Source organism: Pteropus vampyrus, unplaced genomic scaffold, assembly GCF_000151845.1.
Source record: "Pteropus vampyrus isolate Shadow unplaced genomic scaffold, Pvam_2.0 Scaffold13, whole genome shotgun sequence".
Lineage (NCBI taxonomy): Eukaryota > Metazoa > Chordata > Mammalia > Chiroptera > Pteropodidae > Pteropus > Pteropus vampyrus.
The window spans coordinates 102219-113584 of NW_011888794.1; the positions used below are offsets into that span (position 1 = coordinate 102219).

Genomic DNA, 11366 nt, shown 5'->3' on the forward strand with positions numbered 1-11366 from the left:
CTATTTTTATGCAATATTTCTGCTTGTTACTCTTTGAGGAACAAAAGTAAAGCAGCTTGTGGGGCTGAACCAGAGTGACCTAAAGGATGAGTTGCTAGAATTCAGAGAAGGCAAGGATGCAAATTATGAAACTTCTAGCAGTCTACAGCCATGCCACCCTGAACAAGCCCAATGCCATCTGATTTCAGAAGCTAAGCAGGGTTGGGCCTGGTTAGTATTTGGATGGGAGACCACCACGGAAGACTAGGTACTGTAGGCATAAAAAATAAAAAAAATAAAAATAAAAGATTGTAAACTGACAAGGTCCTTGTAATCTATGAGGTCAACCAAGGGTTGCCTTGCCTAAAAAAAAGAAAGAAAGAAAAAAAAAAAAGAAACGTCTAGCAAACCATTGTAAGAACTTCGGCACTTCCTTAGTGAGTAACGGGAGCCATTGCAGGGTTTCGAGCCAAGGAGCATCTGATCTAATGTACGCAATTAAATGTACTCATTAGTCGCTATGTTGAGAATATACAGGAAGGAAACAAGAGTAGAAAATGGAAATCCATTAGTAGATGACAATATTTGAGGTGAGAGATTTTTTTAAGAGGTCAGATGAGGGTAACGAGGTAATAGCAATGAAGATAGTGAGGAATAAAGTTTGCATCCTAGATATATTTTAAAGTAGAGCTAGTTAGATGAGAGAATGAGAAAAAGAAAGGAATCAGAAAGATTCTGATTAAGCCCTGTTGAGGAAGGATGTTATTGAGCACTAACTCAGATTTCTATGAGGTGTCTAAGTGGAGATATTGCACAGGCATGAAATGCATCATTCAGGAGTTATGGTGAGATGGCCGGGAGATATAATTTAGAAAGCTGTTGCATGTAGATACAATTTAAAGATGTGATATGAAATGATATCACCAAAGAAGTGAACATAGATAAGCAAAGGAAGAGGACTAAGAACGAAATTGTGGAGCATCGAAACATTATAAAATTAGAGATAAAAAAAAGAAAGAACCTAGTGACTGAAATGGAAAACTATTCAAATAAAATAAAATCAAGAGAGCTTGATGTCCTGGAATTTCAAGGAATAAACCATTACAGAAGAGTGACAAATTAACTGTATCAAATACTGCTGAGAAATTAAATAGAATGATACCCAAAATTGGTTTTTGAATTTAACAACATAAAGGTCAACAGTGATTTTGCAAAGAATAGTTTCTGTTGAATAGAGCTAAGCAAACATGAAAAAAACTGGAATTTACAAGAGCAAATATATAGAATATTTAAAACTGCAAAACTGAACAGAAAAATTAGTCTGTAGGTTGCTAGGTTTTTCAAAATGCATTTATAATGTAATCGTCAAAACCCTATCAGTGTTACACATGCTCTTTATTTCTTTAACTATAAATGAATTATAGAACTACAATCTAAAAGTGCTATGTGATATTTTAAAATATTTCAAGTATACTTTTAAGGACTTTTTTTCACTAAAGAAAATCTATTTTCCTTTGGTATAAAATGATTTAATACATAGATTTTTAAAAAATCGGTTTAATTATTAATTTTAAAGCAAAATATTTTTCTTCTGAAAAACATTAAAAATAAATATCAAATCAATTGATTGAAAATAGCTTTGAAAAATGTAAATATTACATAAATGATATGCTATCATTGAACTCTTTTCCGATGTAGTTTAAAGGATAGGTGACATATTTTTCTCATTTTCATGATGTGACAAGAGGCTGCCATAACTAACTTAAACAAATCGGGATTGTGAGTGGGGGAGAGTTAATCAGTGACAAGCAGAAGATAAAAAAATAGAAAAAAGGATAAATTAAAAAGGTAATATTTTATTATTTATTTTAAAATTATCATATATTGTACCATTCATAGCCATTAAATCTATATTTAAATCATAAGGGGGAAAACATATTTTCTCCTACCTTTCTAAGTTATGACTGAACTAATAATCAAATTAACATGAGACAGATTAATAGGAGAAAAATAACCAAATTTAATACATATGTACACATCGGGGTTCTATAAGAATATAAGATCTGAGACAGATAGGGCATTTAAGGCTTATATCTCTAGCTAAGAAGAAGGGAGGGGATGGGTTTGGGACTTCAGAGAGTAGGAAGGCAATTCACATGGAGATAGAAAAGTATATGGTAAGTAAATGTTTGCTGGGCCATCGTTAACAATGGGACACAGAGAAAATTTTAAAAAAATGGGCTAGGTTCCTCCTTGTCTATCACACTTAGTTCATCTTAAACTATTGTTATTTGTGATGATATCTCCCTTCCTGGAGCAGGTCCTTTATTTACATTCCTTTTAGGCATTTAGGGGAAAGGTCAAGGTTTATCCTGAGTCTTTTCTTAAAAACAACCAGCTTAAAATAATCAATATCCTAAAGATGCATATTTTGGAGTGGAAAACTCTGCTCCCTTTCAAAAGATAAATGTTATTTACTCAAAATATTTAAATTACTACCTCACATAAAAATTGTTTGATAGACTATTTTAAAGAAGCGTTTAATTGTTTTTTAACTTCCAGCTGGGTTTTAATACTATGATATTCCTAAGGTTATATATTCTTATTGTAGTATTTCTGTAAAAGTAAAATCTCTCACAATTCCTTGGTTTACTTCTTTCTTTTTTCTTTTAGTAATTCGGGCAGCCTAGAGTTATGTTTATTCAATACTTAGACTAATTAAATATACATTAAATATATGTATAAAGATTAAACATGATCTTTAAAGCCAAAATATTCCATATTTCCCACTGGATAAAGTGACAAATGTTGATGCTGAAATTATAAATTATGAAAACATGCTGTGGTTGGTACTATTAAAACTTCTTACTATCTTTACAAATGATCTCTGAAATATTTTCAATGATTTGCTCTAGATTAGCATTTCCCAACACTTTGTCCCTGGAGAGATATTATTTGAAAGTATTCATCACAAAAGTGTTTCATGTTAAAAAAGATTTATAAACCCATTATGACATATTCCCCTTTTGAAATTTCATAGTGCAGATTATCTTAATAAAGTCTCTCAAATAGCCTAATAAAGAAACTCACTTAATTCTAATTCGTGGAATTTTGGGCTTTTTTGAAGAACACTTTTCAAGTAATGACTGTTAAAGTCTCATGGAAAGAATGATCAACAGAACACATTAGGTAAGTTTTTTTTTTTTTTGGAATTCTTAATGGTAAAGGATAATAAACAATGGATTTTCACAAAGAGTAAATTATCCTAAATTAACGGTGTTCTAGGTGTGTTTATATTTAAAGAAATTGGCTTTCTTCCACTCTACTTCTATGAGAATGTCTACCACAAAGCAGCCTGCAAAACTGGCTTTGCTGAACTAGAAAAGCAGCATTTCTATGAATTCAATAAGCTGACCTATAAAGACCTGGAAATAGAGTCATAAATAATAATAAGTGTGTTATTTTCAATTCAGTCAGCTGTGGGGGCTTTCCAAACCATTAAACAACTTCTCAATTTGCTACAGTTCAGCATAAGTGCTGTAATCTTTTCAAAAGGAGGCTAAGAATAAGGAATGACAAATATGTGGTAAGAATTTAGGGAGTGATGAATATTTAATCATAATGAACACCTGATATCTGATTTCAGTGAATAGTCACTCATAATATTCACCTATTATAAAAATAAAAGATGGAATTTTATCTTGATTGTTATATTTCCCCTCATGCTAATATACATTCATGCTATTTGTTATTCTCTGAATATGTTAATATATATATATGTATATATACATGTTAATATATATATTAACATATTCAGAGAATATATAAAATTGGGCAGATAAATAGGCCATGCCTGAAATATAAAGATCTATTTAAATGATAAATGTCCATTTCATCTGATGGGTCAGTTTTTTAGGAAAGTAGAATACCATTTTGTCATGATTCCATGTCCAGAAAGAGAGCATATATGTTTTCTCTTTAAATAAAGTCTTCAACAGTTATTGGTTACTTCATGTGTCACCAAGCTTTTTTGTAAATGTACTTCTTTAAAAAGGTCTAAATCTCCTCTTTCAATATTTAGTGCCATTGCCTTTAGTTTAAGGCTTATCATTTTTTTGCAGTGGACTCCATGATAATTTCCTAACTCCAGTGACATATTTCTTCACTTGTATCCATTCTTCATAAGGCCTCCAGAGTGACTTTTTTAAAACATAAATTTAATTATAATGTTCATGGCTTTGAAATGAGCACACAGTATGTACATATATGCCATATCATATTCTTAGCATTACATGCATTGTTCTTTGTTACAACCTTCTTTCACATAATTATTAATCTACTTGTAGGATGTAACACGTTTTTTTTTTTTCTGCTCCAGTACATAGCAAGCCTTCCTACCTCTGCTTCATTCATGAACCCCACACTCAGATATGCACACACTCAATTAAAAACTCAACTCAGGATTGACTTTCCTAAGAGGTACTTCCTTGCCTACTTCTACTCATTTGTAGAGATGGATACTCCTCCTCAATGTCCCCAGAGCACCCTGTTTACAGTCCATTACTAATACTGGTAACATTTTATTTAGATTATTTAGAGGTATGTGTCTACTTAGCCTAATACACTGTAAGTTCCTTAAGATCTTATCTCCACTATCTGGCACACATCGGGCATCTAATAACTGACAGTCTTTTTCATTATAAAGGATTTTTGAAAACAGTTGCTTATCAATGATTTTATAGCTAAGTTTTAAACAGATCACTTGGAATTATATTAGTTTTTTTTTATTTTCTGGGTCTGGCATTTTTCTCAAACCAGTAAGTACATTTGAGAAATTGATGTAGGTTTTATGTAGAGCTATGATAATGTCTTGGAAAAAGTACAAAACATGAATGAAAGTATGACTTTAATTCACAGTAATGAATGCTGAAAGCAATTAAAATTTTGTCTTTTTAAAAATGACTTAATTTTGGTATATTTTGAAGGAATTTCAAACTTTTGATTTTTTTTGCATGCATACATATGCACATATATGTATGTGTATTTTATGTAAAATAAATATAAAACAATGCATACACAAATATATGTGTATATATGTACATATGAAGAGAACAGATATATTTAATGGTTTTTTCCTTATTAGACTAACATTCTGGTTTAGTATATTTTGACAGATGTGCACTTTCCTGGCACAGAATATCAGGTTCTATGATTCTTCATAGAAGAATAAAAGTGAAGCCATCTTCTCCTTGCTGTGACCATGACAGTTTTCACATAGTTAACAAGGTTGTGTTTTTCTTTGTGTGTATAAAAGCCCTTAGTATAACAAAAAAATGCCGTAAATAATAGCTGTTGTTTCAGGAAAGTAGTTTTTTTTTTCCAGAATAACATTGACTCAAAATAATATTTTAGTGTTTCATGACTGTCCTTTCATTGAAATAAGTCTAAATATAAATAATAGTATTGTTCATTGCAAGTATTTTTATTTACATAATAACACATATGACATATAAGTTGAGCTTTCCAGCATATTTTCATAACAGGTAATTGTTTATCATGTGGAAGATATGAAATAATATTAGAAAAGATTTTTAACTCACGTAATAACAGAATACTAGCCTAAGTAAATCTTTATTAGTAAGAAAGTATTATCACTGACTACTAAGTTAAGATGACTACAAAACATTCAAATAATGATGTCCTGAGAGGAACTAACATAGAAAGGTAGTTCCAGTGTTGCAAGAACAACTAAATGGGATGTTTCTTCACATAATTCCATGTATACTAAATGTGGGTGTTTGCACTGTAAAAATGATACCTGAATAAAAAAAATCAGGTAAATTCATTTATTCAGTACTTATACAGTAATAAAGACTATATTATTTAGGAATCATGAAATGTGATAAATTTCATAACTTCAAATACAAAAGTCTTACAAGTTGAAGTAGTTTTATTTAACCAAGATGAAAAACTGCAAAAATTTTCAACTTTTCAGACTTTTTCATGTAACTTTCTATTCAGAATTCATTCAACCCCAAATTCTCCCAGCAGGGAAAAATGAGAAGTAAATGAAATATGTTTTCAGTTTACTTAATATTTTGCTCGTATTTATCTATCCTTTTTCAGTACCCTCTTTTCCTTAGTTCCCTGGCACCCAACATACTTCATATTTAGAGTTTCTTACCATTTGACTGGCTTCCTAGGCTGAGCTCAGGTTACAATTTTTCCTAAAGTTTTACTTTCTCAAGTTAAAATATAGTTATTAAAAGTCTCATTCTTTCAGTGTTTCTGAGTATTGGTTGGAATATATAAGAGGGGAAAAAAGACACAAATTGAAAAAAATAATTACAATATGAAAAAAAAATAGCACAACTGCATGACCAATTAATAAGAAATACCAAAACCCGACAGAAGGCCTTTAAGAAATTTCATGAGGATTAAGTAAAAATATTTTAGCAATTAAATTTCAAAGCTGAAAATAATCTTTATTTTTAAGTTAGCTGATAACTCATATAGAGTAAGATGAGTGAAAATATGGCAATCATTTGCTTCGATTGTTATAAACCAAGTGTATCAGTTGGCTTGGGCTGCCATAATAAAATACTACTTAAATAACAGAAATTTACTTTCCCAAAGTTCCGCGGGGCTATACGTCCAAAATCACAGTACTGGAAAATTTAGTTCCTGATTAGAGCTCTATTCCTGGCTTTCAGACAGTCACCCCTTGCTGTGTTCCCACCTGGCCTTTCTGCAATGAGAAAGAGAGCAAGAGAGGTCCCGCATGTTCTGGTGTATCTTTCTATTTTTGTATGAAAACATGGACACCAGTGCTATAACTTCATTTAACTTTAATTATCTCCTTAAAGGCCCTGTATCCAAAAGCAGTCACATTGGGGATTATGCCACAGTATCCACAGGTATGCCAATATATTTGTTCATTTGTTTTTGAAAGAACCAAGAATATTATTCTGTCACCAGCCCTCTCTTTTTATAGGAATGTCGCCCTTAGAAATTGAATCAGTAGCCCATGTTAGATATAAGGAAACTTAGTATGTTCTTATATGTTTGTTTTCTACTTATTTGTGCTTAAAATGCATTTTCGTCCAGTTATATTTTGTATATCTTGTGCATAGAAACTTTATCTTCTACCACTGCATATCCTCAGTGGTTTCTAATATAGTACTGAATATTAATAGAGACATAATATATTTATTGATACACACTTTGCATCATATTTGTGGCTACTAATAGTAGTCGATCTTCTCATTAATTTAAGTCAAAATTTATATCTCACATATAAAAGCTCTAAATAACTCCAAACTAATGGATGGATTATTTCTGATCTCAACCAAATAATTAAGTAAATGAGTAATAAGTAAATGAATCAGGAATAGTAGTACACTAGTTAGGTACTGTTTAAGTCTTAAGATTAGATTGAGCTTTTCTGTTGTTATTTCTGCCATCATTCTCAAGATTAATTTTTGCTTTTATACACTTACAATGTGCTAATAATCACTTAACATGAGCTTGCCTGAAGTTGAAATTAGATTTTCTGGCACAATACATATTATACTAATATATTGATGGTTATTGGCATTTACCTGCTCACGGTAATTTACCTTTTTATTTAATTTGGTTGAATTAGCTAAGGAATGTCTGTTGCATATCCAATCAATTGCTGTTTGTATTATTTTTAAAACATTTCTGAAGATATTAAAATATACAGCATTGTTTTAGATAGATTTATCTCCCTTCCCAAGCCTTGTTCCTTTTATGTAATAATTCAACAACATAGCAACTTGAAAGGTAGTTAGATTGAAAGATAGAATGAAAGATAGCTAGATAGATAGATAAGTAGATAGATGAAAGATAAAGAGTTTTTATAGTATGTATTGTCATACAATAGAATTTCAATAATCATTTATGAATATCAAACACATTTTATCTGGCAGGAAAGGGCATAAGTTTCTTAAGGCTGTTTCCAAATTTGTTATATAAGAAATAATGTCAGTTGTCTCCATTTATTCATCAAACATTCTTTAAAACTACCCAATGTGGGTTATCAGTGTCCTCAAAGGACCATGGAGATTTTCTATATCCAAGATGAATTGCTCAACTATTTCTTTCCTTACCTTTTCTGCTATATGTGGTATTGCAGACTTCCCCTATTTAATACTTTTCTCTCTTGACTTTGAGCACTATACGATATATATATATTTTTCTAAGTCTTGGTCTCCCTTATATTTTCATTCTTTATTGCCCTTCTTTAATTGTAGATATTCATTAGGGTAGACACTGTCACTCATTGTTTTCCTATATCCATATTCTTTCAGCCTTTTCATCCCTTCCAGTGACTGTGCATATCATGTCCAGGTATAAAAACCTGTAATCGGTGTCTTCATCCCTGATTCTTATGATACCTATCCTTATTATAAAGTCATTATACAAGCCTATATGTTAAGCCTCATAAAATATTTTTACATAGATACTTTCAACTTGAAATCTGTATTGTTTTATAAAAATGTTGTATTGGTTAAAATGCAAATTAGTCATACATATACAACAGGGAAAACAATAAAAATCCAAAATGCTACCATCAAAAAAATATCAGAATCAATATTTTGGTGAACATTCTATAAATCTCTCATTCATTCATTCATTCATTCACTCACTCATTTCACAAACTTTCTAAGTACCTATGTGGCAGGAATATGTTTTGTGTGTTTAGCATTGAATAGAACAAACTAGTCCTTACTCAATGTAACTTACATTTTAGCAGGAAGCAGAGAACAGGATGGACATCATATATACCAACTGACATCATATATACCATGCATTCATTATAATTCAGATGGTAAAAAGAGTTTCAAATTAAAACAAATGAGAAAAGGTAAGAGAGTGATTGGGATTGCCAATTTATGTAGGTTGGTCAGGAAAGTCTTCTATGAAGAAGTGACTTTGAGTAGAGACATAAAGGAAATATGGAATAAAACAAATGGATATCAGGCAAAAGAAAGTTCTCGGAAGAGGAAATAACAAATGCAAAAACTCAGGTGAGAATGTACAGAACATATCTGAGGAATAGCGAAGACGCCAAGGTGACTAGAGATCTTTGAACAAGGAAACAAGGGTGTAAAAGATGAGCTCAGAAGTAACCAAAAAGTAGATAATATTGGGCTTGGAGATGATCATATAGACTTTAGCTTTTATTCCAATTAATATACCAACTCATTGGAGGGTTTTGAGAGAGAAGAGACATATCTATGGCTTTATATTTATTTTTTATTATGAAAATATTCAAATGTATTCAAAAGTAGAGAGTAACTATATCTTAGAAGTGTTATTCTAGCTAATGTGTGAAAAATAAACTATATGGTAGTACATATAAGATCTCAGCAGGAGATAAAATTCACCCAAAATGGTTCATATGAAGAGATGTTAATGGAGGCATCACTTACAGAAGTATGACCAATGTTAAGCAAATGAATAAGGAATGTTGAGGACTCAGAGACCTTGAACTAAAGGGGCAATGGAGACAACCTATAACATAATCAAGAAAGACTGGAACTATGGCAGAGAGGCTGCTTTACTTGAGTCGACTACAGCCACATTATGCACAGACTAGGGAAGAAATGTTATCATTGCTTCCACTTTTTGACTTTCTGCTTATAAATTCCATTGGCTGGACCCAGCCAAGAGGAAATCAGAAAGGGAGCTAGATGGTGCAATTCCAGAAGATTCAATCTCACAAGGAACTGAACAGGATAGAGAATAGTGAAAAATGAACAATGGAGAAGCAAATTAAAATAACCAACACTACTTAAGAAGAAAGTTTGGAAGCAGATACACTTGTTAGTAGGTATTACAATAGTCTAGATGATGATGATGCCAGCTTATCCCAAGGTTGTAGAAATAAATATATTCAGGACATATTTTAAAGGCCGAATATTGTACAATGGACTTGATGTGTTAAGTGAAAGAAAAAAAAAAGAGGCTTCAATAAGGGCATTAGGGTAATATGCATATATGACTTCATGTATTAGGATGGATGTTTGGATGGATGAATAAATGAATGGAGATTTAAATAGAGAGAGATTGAGATAAGAGAGAGGGAGAGAAAGAAAGGTTTTATTAAGAAATGAATCTTAATAAGTAAGCAAGGTGTATTTTGATAAACATCATTACTTTGAATTCTACTTGATTTCCTTTCATTCCTCTAGATCTAGGATCTTTCTGAAATGCCCTTTACTTTTCTCCATGCTTGGCAAACAAGTATTTATCCTTATTGATTCAATTTAAGGAAGATCCCTTGTTGTATTTCTTTACCACGTAACACTTGGCTAAGCATATTTTCCTGTTTTCTAGAGCAATTTTCTCTTATCTTTATTAGTAGTCATCTTTATTAATAGAACATTTAGTTATAGTTTGATAGCTACATCCCTTTTTCTTAGTAAGTTATAACACCTTTCAGTTCAGGATTCTATTTATTTTCCTAAAACAGCACCTCTAAAGTAGTATAAACATGATAAATGTCTGTTGCATCGATTAATTAAATGTACTCTCCTGATGTTAGAAATATTAATTTTAACTCATATTTCTACAGAGAAAGAAATCATTTAAGTTTTACAACTGATGTCATCTTGTTTTAAAGCTTCTATTCCCATTGATGGCAGAATAATTTATACTTAATAGTTAGAAACAATAGGAAATTAGAAAACAATTATATAGTTCATAACTATGACAATTCAGGAAACTGAGAGATTAAAGTTTTTATTAAGGCTGTCTCATTCCTCTCAAGGGGTCTCTATCCAATCTTCCTTCTCCCTAAGATATTATCTGTTGAAAGAGGATGCTTACATGTCTTTATAATGGTGGAGAAGCTTCTCTTTCATACATGTCTCCTGGGTCCTCATGGACTCTTGATTTTCAAATATACAGTACAGTATTATTAACTATAGTCACCATGCTGGACCTTACAGCCTCAGCACTTATTTATTTTATAACTGGAAATTTGTACCGTTTGACCACCTTCACCAGTTTTGGCCACCCATTCTCACCCCTTGCCTCTAGCAACCAGCAATCTGTTCTTTGTATCTATGAGTTCAGGGTATTTTAGATTCCACATGTAAGTGAGATCATGTAGTATTTGTCTTTGTCTGTCTTTCTTACTTATTTAAATCACTTAGCACAATGTCCTCAAGGTCCAGTCATATTGTTGCAAATGACAGAGTTTCCTTCTTTTTTTAAGGCTGAATAACATTTCATTGTGTGTTTGTGTGTGTGTGTGTGTGTGTGTGTGTGTGTGTATGTGCGTATACCACTTTTTCTTTATTCATGAATCGATGGACACTTAGGTTGCTTCCATGTCTTGGTTACTGTAAATAATG

The 11366-nt window shown here is 31.5% G+C and overlaps 1 protein-coding gene and 1 pseudogene across 1 annotated transcript in view; both read left to right on the forward strand.

Moving 5' to 3' along the window:
- The window catches only part of LOC105306168 (kelch-like protein 1), a gene marked incomplete at its 5' end in the record, with an annotated part of 207212 nt that overhangs the window by 100746 nt on the left and 95100 nt on the right, over window positions 1-11366 (forward strand). The window lies entirely within an intron of this gene.
- LOC111733200 lies at window positions 141-259 on the forward strand (annotated as a pseudogene).